Below are 17,769 nucleotides of genomic sequence, written 5' to 3' on the forward strand. Positions count from 1 at the left end.
GAATGATTTGGAAGAATTGGAGTCTATCCAAAAAATTGGAATTCTAAACAATTAGTTTTTGATGTAGTGATAAATGAAATGTAATTCATTTTCAATTAATATATTTTTCATTAATATTTGCTATGCGTTTAGTGACAATTGAATAACATTTGTTTTTCATATATATATATATATATATATATATATATATATATATATATATATATATATATATATATATATATATATATATATATATATATATATATATATATATATTTGGTTGATTAAAAACTATAAAAAAATTGGAAATGTAAAATAATTTTTTTGTTAATGTTTCTATAGATTGTTGTCGGAAACTTGCAACATTCATGATAAAATTAATTATTTACATTTTAGCATCTATTAAAGTTTCTTACACTATTATATTGATTATATCTATTATAGCAATATACTTTTACTATTATACAAATAATAGCACTATATTTATCACTATCTAATAATAGCCTTATAATGAAGGGTTTTATAACGCTCGTTGGTCGGGGTTTTATATGCTTTCTGGTGGGAAAATATCGCAAAGGATATCCAAAGAGTTTTAATTTATTTAAAATACAACTAGGTTATAGCTCTTGGGAACCATAATTGCAAAAATAAAATAACATAGAAAATAACAAAAACATAGTCATTACTATTTCCATAGACATGCACACGCATAGAACACACCGAAGCACTCACAAAGAGTCACACACAAATATAAAGTACAATTTTGTTTTATAAATATAATTGGGTAGATTTTTTGCTTGGAATATAAACAAAAGTACACTGTTATTCCTACATTTATATGTTAATAACAAAACCAATAAAATGTATCATTTTTCCCTTATACGATAATTTAAAACAATGGTACATATGATATGAACGGTAAAAAAAATATGTATGTAAATTTTGCACTACTTAAATAAGTATAGTGTTATTTCAAAACGCTCAAATACAAAAATATAAAAAATATAAAAAAATGGATGTACAATGCTATTTATAATAACTTGAAATTCATTAAAAAGGCATTGTAGTTTTTTTATGTATTTGTCAACATTAGACTGTTACTTTAAATAAGTATATTGATATCATTAAAGGAAACAAACCTAAAAGAACCAATTCAGGTGCGAAGTGAAAGTGTTAAAATGAAAATATATTTTTTGAAAATTTTCCCTGTTCAAATTAAAGTTTGCTGCCAAAATGGGTTAAAATATTTTTAAAACATATAAGTATTAAATGGATACATATTCAGCAACCTACTTTTATTTATTTTAATACTTGTTTTAAAACAAGTAAAATGATATAATTGACATAAAAGGATGAAGATGCCCTTTTACCCGATATCCCTTGTTAAAAAATATAGTTGGCTGTCATTATGGGTTCAAAATTCCATACCATCTTTGAAAATTACCGATTTACCTTTAGTGTATAAAATGAAAATAATCAGGGCATGACAGTTTTTTAAGGAATTATATAATGGAAAAAGTTATAGAAACTGTAGAAATAACATCCCATTTTTCATTTTTTATACGAAATATCAATGTACTTAGCAATATAGTATTACGTTTAATAAAAGGACCAAAACCCCTTTTTACCAGATTTTCATAGTTGATATAGTTGTCTGTGATTATGGGTACAAAGTTCCAGATCGTCTTTTAACAACAACCACCTCAAATGTGTATCAACCAACAGCAAGGGCAAAACCGAAAAATCAACAAAAAAAAAACATTTTATTGTTTGTTGATAAATCTTTGAACAGGGACCAAGACATCATGTTGATTTTTTTTATTAAAAGTATTGTTTTTAGCATGCTAATTCAATGTCCTTATTGCACATTTTCTTGTATTTGCTACAGAAGAACTTGAAATGATCAACATCCATATCAGAATGAAGAGCTAAATCAAGAGTAAATATCCACAATCCTTTTTGTAACTGCAAATCATAATAACTTCGCAGACTATATGGTAGAAAAATGAGTAGAAATAAAATGTAGAATGATATTTAATTTCTCTATTAGAAAATAGTTTATAACTTGTATGAACCATGATTATAAAATTAATTAAACTTTCATAGTAAAAACTCAAAATTATTAATCAATATTTTATATAAATTATTTTAAATAAATTATTAATTAAGAGATATTTTTTAGTTATATAAAATTATAATCGTTGATTTAATTAAATACACGACTTTATAATCTGTATTAATTTATTTTAATTTTTATTTTAATATTATTAATTTAATTTAAATATAATGGAAATTTTAAAATTTGAAATTTAAAATTTAAAATAATGAATAATAGGTTGACAAGTGGCATGACATTAGTTAGGAGGTTTAATAAGATGACATATGACAAAAGAAGAATTATTCTATTCTTTTATTAGAATAGGAAGATTCACCTTCTACTGCTACAAGTATATATCAATTTGAGCATCATCAAAATATGCTACTTAACACCCTTTACCTTAAAAGCCAAATATATGTATATTGTGTCACAAATTCAACTTACAAATACCTAAAATCAAAAATCAACGGATTAAGTTGTATACTAACGAATCCCTAAAACAAAATTTACAATAATTATGTGCTGCAAGTAGGTTTTGATTAGATGGAGTTTGGTTATCCGATGATGACATATTAGGGAGATTGCACATTACCTTTTTTATTTCTAAGAGCAAGTCCAACCTTTGCATCAAATAAAACGCTAAAATAGTGTCATTCAATCACTAAATTTTGTCTTCACTCCAATCACAAGGTAAAATCGTCCCATCAAAAAATATATTAATAATAAAATAATAGTTTTATGTATTTTTATTCCTCAATTTCTTTTTGCTATTTTCTAAAATCCCAATCCATTTCCTCTTTCAGTCTCTTGAAACCGTCATTATCATCCTAATTCCCACTTCCATTTCAATGCTTTCAATCTTCCACCTCCAAACCCATTTGAATTGAAAAGAAAATGAAAAAACTCATTTTAGTCTTTGGTATGACCACTTTTCTGATCTTTGAAGAAAGAAATAAAGTTCATCGGTTTCTGAAAAATGAAATCCATCTCTGACCTACAAAAGACATAATCCATCTTTAATAGTAATCCATTTTTGATCTCCAACAAAAAATAGAAACACAAAAATGGAGTTTATGGATCAAAGAAAAACGAAGGGGCGGTAAAAAAATTGATTTCTTTTTATATATGAACAATATTATATTGATTATAAGGTCGGACGGTATGGTGAGCGGGGAAAACCACGGGAAATGTCCCGGATGGAGAAACACCGCACCGAGGGTGCGGGAAAGGAAACGCGGGAACGAGGTGGGGGGAAGAGTCCCGCACTCTCTCTCTTCACTTGATTGGGTGTTTAATTTTTTTTCTTTTTTTTGATTCCAAATGACTATATAGCCATTATATACAATTTTTTTTCTTTTCCGTTTCTTAAACTATAAATACTACAACATGTATCTTCTTTTTTAACCCATAACCTATATTTCTCTCCAAAAAATATTATTCAAAATGTTATCATCTTCATCATTCGATTCGACGACTGTAGAGAAGGTTAAGTTTATCGGTTCCGTCATGGCGAAAACGGTTGCATACTATCAAAACCGACTAGGCGAAACATCACGTGCACGATCTAAACCAAGAAAGCCACGATTGCGTAGAAATCATGAAGCCAGACATGATCGCTTTATAGAAGATTATTTTGCAGATGACGCCATATACGCTGTAAAGTTTTGACGTCGGTTCCGGATGAGGAAGTAACTATTCTTACGTATTGTTGGCGATTTGGAAGGCCACTTTCCATATTTCCAATGAAAAATGGATGCAAGGCGGATAAAAGGTTTCTCTCCCATTCAAAAATGCACGACTGCAATTCGTCGGCTAGCATACGACATGGGCACAGACAAATGGGACGAGTATTTTGAGATGTCAGAGCGTACCGTGCGGGAGTATGTGTACAAGTTCTGCAAAGCGATCTGTTTGGTTTATGGGAAACGATATTTACGCAAACCAACTATCAACGATATCTACCAATTGTACACGGTGCATGAAGGCAACCATGGATTCTCTGGAATGTTAGGTAGTATCGATTGCATGCATTGGAGTTGGTCATTATCCCCCAACGTATGGCGTGGTCAATACATGAGAGGCGACCACAAAGAGCTGACGATCATTCTAGAGGCTATCGCATCACATGATCTTTGGATATGACATGCATTTTTTGGTCAAGTTGGTGCAAACAATGACATCAATGTGCCAGACCAGTCGCTGGTATTCAACGATATCTACCTTGGAAAGTCGCACGATGTACCTTTTCAAGCAAATGGGGTAGCATATAAGCGTAAATATTATCTTACTAACGATATATATCCTCCTTTATCTGTTTTTGTGAAATCGTTTATATGTCCTAACGACCAAAAAAGGAAAAAGTTTAAAGAGGCGCAAGAGTCAGCTAGGAAGGATGTGGAGTGAACATTTGGTGTACTTAAGAGACGTTGACAAGTACTAACAGTCGGGACAAGGTCATTTGAGGTGAAAAGGTTACATCATGTAATGTATGCATGTATCATATTGCATAATATGATTCTTGAAGACGAAGGAAGAACGATATGCAGGTACAACGAAAATGAAGTTTTGCCAAATGTCGAAGGAGTAGCTGCTGGTACACAAGAGTATAGGGTGAATAGAAGAGAAGTACACAATCGCGACATTCATCATACCCTTCGTGCTGATTTGGTGGAGCACATTTATAAGGCTCATATTCAGCTCCCGTTAGAGTTTCCTCACGATGATTTATTTGACGAATCAGACGAGGATTCTGATATGTTCGTGAAACAACCCAAAAATACAACCCAAAAATTTCATTTTTCAATATAACCGAAAACCATAAATCTGAGTATCATATCATAAAACCACACGCGATGTATCTCAAACATAGTAAAAATAATGCGAGGAAAACTGTATCATATCTATAACATATCAAAATCAAGAACTGAATCAACTCCCAGGATGAAAACTGAAGCTGTGGTGTGTGCGATGCCATCATCCCGAGCTCTTCCCTTTGCTTGCGGAAGTACCTGAAACCAAAACTGAAACTATAAGCACAAAGCTTAGTGAGCTCCCCCAAACTACTACATACCATACAATAACATATAAAGCACATACTGGGGCCTTGCCCCCCTCCATCGGACCGAAGTCTGAAGCTGATTGACTGGGACCTTGTCCCCTCCATCGGACCGAAGTCCGAAGCTAACTGATTGGGACCTTTTCCCCTCCATCGAACCAAAGTCCGAAGCTGACTGACCGGGACCTTGTCCCCTCCATCGGACCGAAGTCCGAAGCTGACTGACTGGGACCTTGTCCCCTCCATCGGACCGAAGTCCGAAGCTAACTGACTGGGACCTTGTCCCCTCCATCGGACCGAAGTCCGAAGCTGACTGACTGAACATAGCATAGCATAACATGTCAACTAGCATAAACACATACATCCTGTCTGAGCCACGAAGGCGTCAAACATTCTAACTACTGCATTGGACCGGAGTCCTGAAACTACTACTAACTGAACGGGCCGGCATTGTGGCCTTAGACCCTGTTCTTACTGGAAGGAGACTCACCTCGTGAACTGGCTGCTGTGTGTATGGCTCTGGAAGCTATCTGCTGCTGCTCCTGTATCTCCCCGGCTACAAGTCCATAAACACACTCAATCAATGCTAATCACTGCACTGGGGTAAAATGACTCTTTTACCCTTGGTCAAAGTCAACTCTCCTGATCAAAGTCAACTCTCCTGGTCAAAGTCAACCCACAGTTGACCTGACTCGCCGAGTTGGGCCGCCAACTCGCCGAGTCCCTATTCTCACTTCTCGACCCTACTCGCTGCTACTCGTCGAGTATGGCATCAACTCGACGAGTTCCCTTTCGAATCAAAACTTAGGCAATCTGCATCCGACTCGCCGAGTCATATGAACAACTCGACGAGTTGTTCTTCGAGCTAAGAAGATTGCCTTGGACTCGCCGATTTGTATGAACAACTCGCCGAGTCCCTCCATTACTGAGTCTGACCTCAAACTCGCTGAGTCCACTCTACCACTCACTGGTCCTACTCGGCATCACTCGAAAAGGGAAGATCGGGGACTCTCGACTCGACTCGCCGAGTCGTTCTTCAGACTCGCCGAGTCGCTTGCATGCAACAACTCAAAACTCGATTCTGCTTGAATCCAGTGTATAAAACTTATAGATCTGGACTCCCTTAACTCGATTAGCACGTAAAGATTCTATCTTTACGTGCCCATATGCATCCATGAAGATAAAATAGCTCAAAAGCATAAAGAAAAGGCTAGATCTAGGGTTTTCATGCAAGGTATCAACAAAAGACAATAGATCCGGGCTCTACAACTCCTAAATGAACAGATCTAAGGATATCTCGACCTAATAGGGCATCCATACCATCATAAGGCTTGAGAAAAGCATCAAACTAGATCTAGAAGAGTTCTAATGGGGTTTTAAAGCATAAAAGGGAAGGAAATCCGAAGAATACCTCAAGGAACTCTGATTTGCCCTTGAATCTTTGCTCTACACCTCTTCTCCTTGCTCCTTTCTTCAAGCCTTCTTCAAGCCTTCACAATTTCACACAAGAACACTTAAATCACTCAAGAACGGATTAGGGTTTTCTCACAGCTCTCTGAGGGTGAAGGAGGCGAGATTGGGGGCTATAAGGTGGCTTAAATAGTGAGCAACCCAGGGATTTAGGGTTTCTTCCAGACAGGCAGACTCGCCGAGTCCCGAATATGGACTCGCCGAGTCGCCGACTAACACGTGCTCGAAATCCCGTCCCTACTCGGCGAGTCAGGCTATGAACTCGCCGAGTCCCTCTTGCAAACTTCAAAATAAATACCATGGAATCATCATACCGGAGACGGGTCGTTACAGTTCGTCGAGAGTGAAGATTCCGACGACGAGAGTGACACTGGGAAGAATGATGAAGACGATCAAGGCGATGACGACGGCGATGAGGGCGATAGCAAACACAATGATTCCGAGTGACGTATTTTGGTTTATATAAAATTAGGATATTAATTATTTTTCTACTTATTTAAATATTAGGTTTAATGTAATTTTTATTTTAATTAACGAAATGATTTTTATTTTTAATTAAATTTTATGTTTAGTATTAATTTAAAAATTATAAATCATAAAAAAAAATTAATTTTATTTAATAAAAAAAGTGAGGGAAGGGCTTCCCACCAATTCCTTGGGTTTTAGGTGAGGGAAAAAATGAAGGAAATGAGGGTATGACCCACAAAAAATGAGGGAAACTTCCCTTTCATACCCTCCGGTCTAAACTTTGTCGGTTGTGAATAGTATCCCACCATTTTAGTGGCTTACTGTTCAAGATCACAATTTTACCGTTTCTTTTGCAGTTTGATTGGAGCTCTTTTGGCCGGTAAAAGGCTTACGAACGACAACCATTGGTGGGTGGAGTTGAAATTTTTTTTAACGTGTTCCTTATAAAATAAAAACTAAAAACTAAATTAAATTAGCTAAAAATGGAATTATACAAATTTATAAAATTGGAGGTGTGAAATACGTAAATTTTGAAAACCAACTTACAAAAAAATTTAATTTTCAAATATAAGGGGCTAAAATCTAACTTTAGAAATGAATTACTTAAAAAAATACATAACAAATGTAAGACAATGGGATTGAACTCTCAATGTATGGGAAAGAGATACAACACCTTGCCTCCTGAAGTGCATGTGTTTTTTAAGTAACTTACACCCAAATAATCTCATATTTCTAAATGCAAAAAAAAAAAAAAAAAAAAAAAATGAAAATTTGAGGGTGGGCGTGGGCCTATCTTGGTCCTAAGGTGGCTCCGCCCTTGGACTACACCACGGAAACTAAAACCCTAGAAACAACACGTGAAATAAGCAACTATTCATAGATTATCTGCAGACGATTTAGAAATTAGGTATCATGGATCGGAAGTCAACACAAATCAGAACCTGTAAAAATCTCGATTATCAAGTTGAGATGATGAATTTATGATTTTAGTAAAGAATAATAATGGATCGTGGATTATTCATCGATGATTTGGAGATGAATGGCGTTGGATTTGTAGTAGTCTGCAGAGATATAGGTGGTCGATCAATCGAGGAAGGATGAACAGGGAAGAGACACGGTGAAGAAGATGACGTGAAAGAGGAGAGAGAGACACAGAGATAGATAGAGAGAGAGAGAGAGAGACGTAAATGAGAGGTTTAATCAGGGAATTAAAATAATTCCTAAAATGACCTTTATTTATTTCAATTTCTTTGCCCCCGTGTCTTATTTTCTCTAACTATTTACAAAAATGTCATAGATCATCTTGACCCTCTATTATATTGATCTAAGAGTCTTTGTTTGGTTCTCGGGTTTTCGGAAAACCATAGGTTCTCAAATGATCTTTTCTTTCTCTCTCTCTCTCTCTCTCTCTCTCTATATATATATATATATATATATATATATATATATATATATATATATATATATATATATATATATATGAAATTAGCTAAAAATACAAATTTATAATATTGGAGGTGTGAAATATGTAAATTTTGAAAACTAACTTACAAAAAGAATTTAATTTTCAAATATAAGGGGCTAAAATGTAACTTTAGAAATAAATTACTTAAAAAAAAATACATTGCAAATGTAAGACAATGGGATCGAACTCTTAATGTATGGAAAAGAGATACAACACCTTGCCTAGTGAACTATGTGTTTTTTAAGTAACTTACACCCAAATAATTTCATATTTCTAAATATAAAAAAAAAATTGAAAATTTGAAGGTGGGCGTGGGCCTACCTTGGTCCTAAGGTGGCTCCGCCCTTGCACTCCACCACGAAAATTAAAACCCTAGATATAGAGAAAATCGAGAATTAGTGTCGTGATTAGGTTGGAATTTTAAAATCCAATTAAAAATTTAGTAGATTTTATTGGATTTAAGAAATGGATTGAAAAAGATTGAGCGGGAACCAATGAGAGGAGCAGCAAAAAAACGATACGTGACATAAGCTCTAAAAAAACGGCACGTGAAATAAGCAACTATTCTTTTATTAGCATAGATAAAATAGATATTTTAAATTAATAGAATAAAACTCTATAGAAAATGATTTTACATGTTTACTATAATACATACAAAAAATACCGACCAACCCAAACAACGGACTACGTTGCTTTATCTAGACTATTGAGTAGAAGTTGGTGATGTTGTTTTTACATTTAGTAACAACTTTAGATGTATAGATTGTTATTACACAACAAATTTTTTAAGAACGTCTAACAAACAAATACCTACCAAAGGATTTTTGGGTTACTGGTATCAAGAGTTGATAGATATATATTCTTTGTTGAGAGTTCTGTTTGAAATGAAAAATGTAGATGTAGGAGTAAAGTAGTGATACATATGTAAGTTGTTCTATAAAAACAAACAAACAAACACCTATTAATCCTATTCCTAAATATACATATTTGTGATTTGAACAAACAAACAAACATCTATCAATTCTATTCCTAAATATACACATCTGTCTCTTACATGATTTGAATATTCAACATATTGGTTGATGGACTCCCTTTTAATGCAACTCATACGTTGCGTTGCGTCACACGTCCTTTGATATTACATAATAATATATGACTTTCATTACGCAAATTCTCTTTAACACCAATAAAACTTTACGCTAATTCTCTCAAAAACAAAACAACTTTCATGAAGAAATCATTGTTAATTCTAAAGCGATCATAAACTCTAAGATTGGAGAATAATAGAGTGTAGACAAAATAACATAGTATTTGTTATTTGGTGGTCGAAAAAAAATTAAACGAAATTATGATGGAATGAAGAAAAAAAATGAGCATCTAATCTTATACTATTATGATTTTTTGGAAAATTACAAAAATAACCAAATTAACTAATTACTTTGTAGAAAATTGCCAAAAAAAATTGAAGTTGCAAATTTAGCCACCGAAGTCGCGGATGGAAATGGTCCATCTACGATTTGCTTATCCCATCTGTGAATGTACAAGTGACTAAAGCATAGACGTACTTCAGCCACTTGTACATTTGCAGATGGTTTTTTTTCCATGTATATATAAGAAAGAATCATACTAAAATCGCAGATGGACAATGTCCATCTGCGATTTCCTCTCCCTTTGATATGCGATTTTATGTTTTTTTTTATTTATTTTTTATTTTTTTATTTTTTATTTTGACTATGAAATCAATAGGTTTGACTACAAAATCAATGGGTTTGACTATCAAATAACCTTATTGAAAAATGAAGAGTGAAAAATGAAGGGAAATCGCAAGGGAATGGCCTAGAGAGAGAGAGAGTTTCTCTAAAATGAAGAGTGAAAAATGAAGGAAAAAAAAAACGTTTTTATACTTAAAAAAAAAAGGAAATCACAGATGAAAAAGGGAAATCACAGATGGACTAGTCCATCTGTGAATGTACAAGTACCTAAAGCACAATTGTGCTTTAGGTGCATGTACCTTCACAGATGGAAGGGTAAAATTGCAGATGGACCATTCCCATCTGCGATTTCAGTGGCTATTTTTGCAACTTCGATTTTTTTTGGCTAAATTTGCAAAGTAATTAGTGTTTTTGGTTAAATTTGTAATTTTCTCATGATTTTAACCATAAATTATTTTAGTCATATAAATAATAATATTATTTTTATTTTTTTTAATACTATAATTAATTTCAAAAAATAACAAATAATACAAGACAATCAGATGTGAGGAGCTCAATCTCTTCGTCTCCAACATTTCATGGCGAATCAATCCCTTTCACCCTACCAAAGCTCTCCGCCCTCACTAAACTCATCCACGACTCCACAATATCTCGGAACCCAACTCCGGCAGCTGAAGTAATTACAACAGAAACCAAACTAGAATCTGAGCTTTCAGTTCTTCTCTTCAATTTCTATCTAAGGTCCCGTTTGATACGCATCTTTCCAGATCCAAACAGATCTTTCTGGCTGAATGGACCGGAAAGACTGTTTGATTTGCACAAAAGAAGGGGTATTTCTCGGTAAGATATGTCTTTCCCAGAAAGCCCCAAAATCATATCTTTCTGGCTGAATGGGCTGGAAAGACAATTATACACCAAACCCCGCCTCTTTCTTTCTTTATTGGATTATTAATTTTTTAAAATAACTTTTTTTTTTAAAATTATTTTTTATTCAATTATTAATTTTTTTTATCATTCAACACATCACAGTCAATCAGATGTACAATCAAACAGCATGGTATTTTTCCCAGTCAGAAAAATTTTCCCAGACAACACTTTCTCAGACAGAAACTATCAAACGGAACCTAATACTATTTTCCCTAATTGACTACGAATTAGGGCTCCGAAGTGAAAGTCGATATGAAATTGGTTTCTAATTTCACAAAAATTCTGAATTTGAAGTTCCAAAGCCGTGGATTTGTATGTTACTTGCTATCGTTCTGCTCCATAGATTATGAAATTGAAGTTCAAAACCCAAAATCAGGGTTATTGATGCTTTTTTAATTGAATTGAGTGACTTGTTGGAGCTGAACTTTATTGATAGAGATAATTGCCAAATTTTCTTTGATTCGATACACTACTCTTCTTAAATGAAATACAATACGTACAGAAATGTTACCACTTTTGTTGTAAATATAATGATTTTTTACTAGTAAAATATAAATTAAGTTGTTTTATATTAAATGTTGGTCTTGTTTTAAACATACAGATGGAATAATTTAGTAGTGTAATTTGTTTATGTTATTCAAATCATTCGGGGAAAATGAAACTTTGAAAAGAGAGTTGCATAATGATTTTAAAATATATAAAGAAAGGAAAAAAAAAAAAAGGAAAAAGAAAAAGGAAAAGGAAAAGGAAATTGTAGATTTTGAAGGGTCTTTAGACATCTTCGTGTATAAATTATAAGGCTACTCGAGACACCCTAACTCCACATTAGGCCTGACAATCGGATTGGATTTGGGTTGACGGGTCAGAAAACATAAACTTAACCCAACCCATATAATATATGGGTTGACGGGTTGGAAACCTCAACCCAACCCAACACATATAACCCGTTTAAGTATATGGGTTCAAGGGTTCACAAATTAATGGGTCAAACCCAACCCATATAACCCGTTTAATAAATAAACAACACATTTTAAAAAATGAAGTTTTTTCAACATAAATTCATAAAATGATTAAACTAATAACATAAAAAAAGTTTTCAACATAAATTCATAAAGTCAATAACATCCAAATAAAAATGAAAAATGAAAAAATTCATAAAAAAATGGATGTGTTCTTCGTTCGTGACTCGTGAAATGACGACATGTGTGTATTTTTTTCTGATTAACGAACCGCAAATGTAGATAAATAACATACGAATACGGACGGAATACAATGATACAGAATAGAATATTACGAATACAAATGGAAATCAAATTTAATATATATATATATATATATATATATATATATATATATATATATATATATATATATATATACATACGGGTTGGTGGGTTAGCAGGTTGACGGGTTGGCAGGTAAAAAATATCAACCCAAACCCGTCTATTTTCGGGTTGGGTCAGTGTCCGATTACGGGTTGGGTCGAGAGTTGCCACCCCTACTCCACACTAAGGTTGTTAAGCTGGCAACACATTGTGCGGCAAACGCTGCATCCACCCCTCAATTTTCACTGTGGTATGGCCACCGCAAGAAGCTAGCTTAACAAACTTTTTTCTTCATTTTGTGGCTGTTGACCATTTTTGACCGATTAAAAAGAAAAAAAAAAGCCTATAAGTTAAGTAAAGGTGTGGTATGACACCCACCATTTTTTTAGAGTGAGGGAAAAATAACATGGCGATGACGTGATATTCTCATAATGTGGTAAGTATGATATGACATCCATAATTCTAATCATGAATTCAAACTTCACTATAGGGCTAAAAGTCTTAATCAAACTCCATAAATTTTTGGAGCTCATCTTGATAATCATAATGGATGCTTTTAAACCCTACCATCCTTTTCATTGCATGCATGTTTTTCATGTATGTAAGACCGAAACAACCAACGAATCTTAAAAATCTAGTACAATTGCATAAATTCTTGGACCTCAGTCATGATGATTATAATGGTGCTTTTAAACTAACACTTCTTGTTATCTTCCTTTCCACGTATGTTCTTCATTTTCGTAAAATCGAAGCTTTTATTGGAGCTTAAAAATCTTGGACCACTCCATGATAACTCTCGGATATCGTCAAGTCATGTAAATTCTAATTATGAACTCAAACTTCACTATATGGCTTAAAAATATTTGTAAACTCCATAAGTGTTTGTACTCAATCTTGATAATCATATTGGATCTTCTAAACATCTCTATCGTCTTCATTCATGCCCGTTTTTCATATGTACAAAATCGAAGCAACCAATGAAGGTTAAAAATCTAGTATCAATGCATAAATTCTTGGACCACAATCATAATAATTATAATGGTGCTTTTGAAGTAACACCCCCTTGTTGTCTTTTTTTTTTTTTAACGCATGTTCTTCATTTTTGGAAAATGTAAGTATCCATTGGAGCTAAAAAAGAGAATTTGTGAAATGACAAAAGGGGGATGTGTGTATAAAATGACCAAGAAAATGGAACTTTCAGAAAATGACCACAATTTCTGTAAAGAGAATCTCTGCGGAACTCATTAGCCTCTGAGGAAGATGAAAATCTCCGAAGAAATGACATGGCAGAGATAAATTTGTAAAAACACAAAAATAAAATAAAATAAGCAAATTGATAATGTATGCAGATTCGAAGAGGGAGGGCTTATAAATTGTCTTAGAAACATAGTTTTATAGTTTAAATTGTTATATTGACTAAATGATATGTGTGGAATGGTTATACCTCGTTAAATTAAGAAGAAAGTAGTTATGATAATCGTTTTAGGCCATGGTTAAGCGAATAACAATTCCTCAAAGGTATGTGTTTGAATAACAGATTTGTAAAGGACTGTTTTGCGGATCCTCTTATCCCTTAGTGGAAATGTTAGACATAATTTAATGCTTTTAGCTACCGGTTTCGCAGAGCATTCAACATTTCCGTAAAAACCTTGTCTACGGAACCATTTCTCAGCCGTCATTTTTTGTCTTTTTCCCTACGTGTCCAATTCGTCAGAGCTTAGCGACTTCTGCAGATACTCTCTACTAAAATCATGGTTATTTTATGAAAGTTCCATTTTCTTGGTCATTTCTTCAAACACCCTCCCTTTTTTGGTTACTTCACAAATTTGGAGAACTTTATAAATTTCACTATGGGGATTAAATGTTGGCTAACTCCATAATTTCTTGTATGTCACTCTTGATAATCATAATTAGAGCTTTGAAACCCTATTTTCATCTTCATTCCATGCCTATTTTTCCTATATGCAAAATCTAAGCAACCAATGAAGCTTAAAATCTGGTACTACTACATAAATTATGATAATTATAACGATCCTTTTAAAATAACACCCGTTGTCTTCCTTTCCACACATGTTCTTTATTTATTTTGTCAAAATTGAAGCTTAAATTAATTAAATCCATCTACTCTTGGGCCTCAATTTTGAAACTCATATAGTGTTAAACCCTCACTGCCATCTTCTTTTCCATGTCCGTTATTCATTTCTACAAAATCAAAGCAACCATCAAATCTTAGGGATGTTTGGCTAAGCTTATTAAGGACTTATTTTTCGAGCTTATTTTTTATAAGCCCATTTTTTCTAACTTATTTTCCAACTTAAGAGCTTATTATGACTAATATTAACAAAATAAACCGAGCTCATGGAAAATAAACTAGAAAAAATGAGCTTATAAAAAATAAGCTCGAAAAATAAGCCATTAATAAGCTTAACCAAACACCCCTTTTAAAACCTTAAAACTCCTTTAGGTATTCTTGGACCTCATATTGATAATAATAATTATAGTTGATGCTCTTAACTCGGATACCGTATTCCCTTTCACACTCATTCTTTATTTTTTGCAAAATCTAAGCAACCATTGAAGCTTAAAAGTCAACATTCCATAAATTCTTAAACTTCAATTTTGGATAATCATAATGGATGCTATTAATCCCCTAAGATCATATTCCTTTCTATAATTGATTTTTTATTTTTGCAAAATGGAAGCTTAAAAATCTTGGACCTTAATCTTGATTATCATAGTGGAGGCTTTTAGATCCCCATTATCGTCTTTCTTTCCATGTGTATACTTCAATTTTGCTAAATCAAAGCTTAAAAATCTTGAATCACTCCATAAACAATTGTACATCCATCTTGGTAATCATATTAGATTCCTTTAAACACCCACCATCTTCTTCCCTTCCACACCATTTCTTAATTTGTAGAAAATAAAAGCAATGAATAAATATTAAAAATCTTTGAAGATTCCATTAATTGTTGGATCTCAATCTTGATAATCATACTGGATGCTCTTAAACCCCCATTTTCGTCTTCTCTACCCGTTATTCATTTCTACAAAATCGAAGTAACCATTGAAGCTTAAAAATCTTGGACCACTCTATAAATTTTTGGACCTCAATCTTGATAATCATAAGTGGATGATATTATAGCCCTACCTCTATCTTGATAATCGTCATTTCTTCCATGAATGTTCTTTTATTTATGCAAATTAGAAGCAACCACTAAAGCGTGAAAATCTTGGAAAACTCCATAAAATATTGGACCTCACTTTTAATAATCATAAGGGATAATGACTTGAAAGGGTAACGAACTTTCGACTTTTGTCACATTTAGTCACTAAACTTTTTTTCGTTATCTATTTGCCATTGAACTATTGAAACTGTTCATATTTTACCCTTATGACCGACTGTTACCGGTCATAAGGGTAAAATGTGAACAGTTTCAATAGTTTAGTGGCAAATAGATAACGAAAAAAAGTTTAGTGACTAAATGTGAACAAAATCGAAAGTTCGTTTCCCTCTAAAAAGTTCAATGACTAAATGTGAACAAACTTCTTATTGTATTATGTTTTAGCAAATTATTTATTTTTGTTTAATTGTAGCAATATTTGTTGATGAAGAAATCTATGAAATAAAAAAACATAATGTAACATCCGGATTTTCAGGTATCATAATTTAAGTATTTTTCTTTTGAGTTAGGAAGAGAGACTCGACGAGTTGACGCCTCAACTCGTTGAGTAAGGTCGCGACTGATGACTCGGATTAATGAATGGACTCGATGAGTCGGTGAAGCGACTCGACAAGTCCGCGTTGTTGGTAGAAACCCTAAATCTTTGGGCCCGAGCCATATTTAAAGGCACTTATGGCCTTCAATTGCGATTACCTTTCCCATAAGTGAGAACCCTAGCGAGCTTGAGTGTGTAGAGTGAAAGGAAGAGCTATCTTCAGCTTTTTGGTGTGATAGATCTGGACCCTTCTAGGTCCAGAGAGTCAAGAATATGAAGCTTTAGTAGAGTAAACCTTGGGGTTCGAAGTTAGGAAGCATTTATGGGATTTTTATGGTATATATAGTTATCTTCATCTTACACATAGATATGAAGTATTTTATATAAATTACGTGCTATGTGTGCATATTATTTGAATACTTGCTGTCTATGATGGATGAACGATTTTATACATGTTTTAAAAGATTTAAACGGTATATTTATTTTATATCTACAAATATGTTGCGGATGAAACATGGGTAGATGAAATAGTTGGTGTGTGATGAAATAAAATAATGAGAGATAGGTGATGACAGAAAGGTGATGATAATTAGGTAAATAGATGATGATGAATATATGATGTAGGATGAAAGGAGATACCATAACCTTAACCGACAATGTGACGATGTAGTCATCTACCAGAGTATAGATGGCGACCATGGACTATTCTAAACAACCCAGTGGAAACACCAGCAGGCCCATAACCTGTAGGTGATGAATTACGAGTTCAGGCGATGTTGTAACTACGTATTCATGCGATGATACTCTAACCCCTTACTATGAATTACGAGTTCAGACGATGTTGTAACTACATATTCATGGGATGTCACAAATTCCGCATGCAAAACTAATGGTCATAATTCACATCAGTGAGAATGGTTCATTTTTTTGTAAAACCAAAATCATATAAGAAATTTTGATTTTTCATTTTGGAAAATGTCAAACCATTGGTTTTTTATTTCGGTTTTGGTTTTTTATTTTTTTTTAAATATATTTTCAGGGTTCTGTTTTTTTTTTTTTTTTTTTTTTTTTTTTTTATTTCATAGATTTCTTCATCAACAAATGTTGCTACAATTTAACAAAAATAAATAATTTGCTAAAACATAATACAAGAGAAAGTTTGTTCACATTTAGTCATTGAACTTTTTAGAGGGAAACTAACTTTCGATTTTGTTCATATTTAGTCACTAAAATTTTTTTCGTTATCCATTTGCCATTGAACTATTGAAACTGTTCACATTTTACCCTTATGACCGGCAACAGCCGGTCATAAGGGTAAAATGTGAACAGTTTCAATAGTTCAATGGCAAATAGATAACGAAAAAAAGTTTAGTGACTAAATGTGACAAAAATCGAAAGTTCGTTACCCTTTCAAGTCATTATCCCTAATCATAATGGATGCTCTTAGACCCCATCCATCTTCTATCTACAAACATCAAAGAAAAAATCGATTCATCTACAAACAAAGGAATGGAAGTGGATACAAACTTGTAAACATATCTAAAAGA

This window comes from Lactuca sativa, chromosome 3, assembly GCF_002870075.4.
Source record: "Lactuca sativa cultivar Salinas chromosome 3, Lsat_Salinas_v11, whole genome shotgun sequence".
NCBI classification, from domain to species: Eukaryota; Viridiplantae; Streptophyta; class Magnoliopsida; order Asterales; family Asteraceae; genus Lactuca; species Lactuca sativa.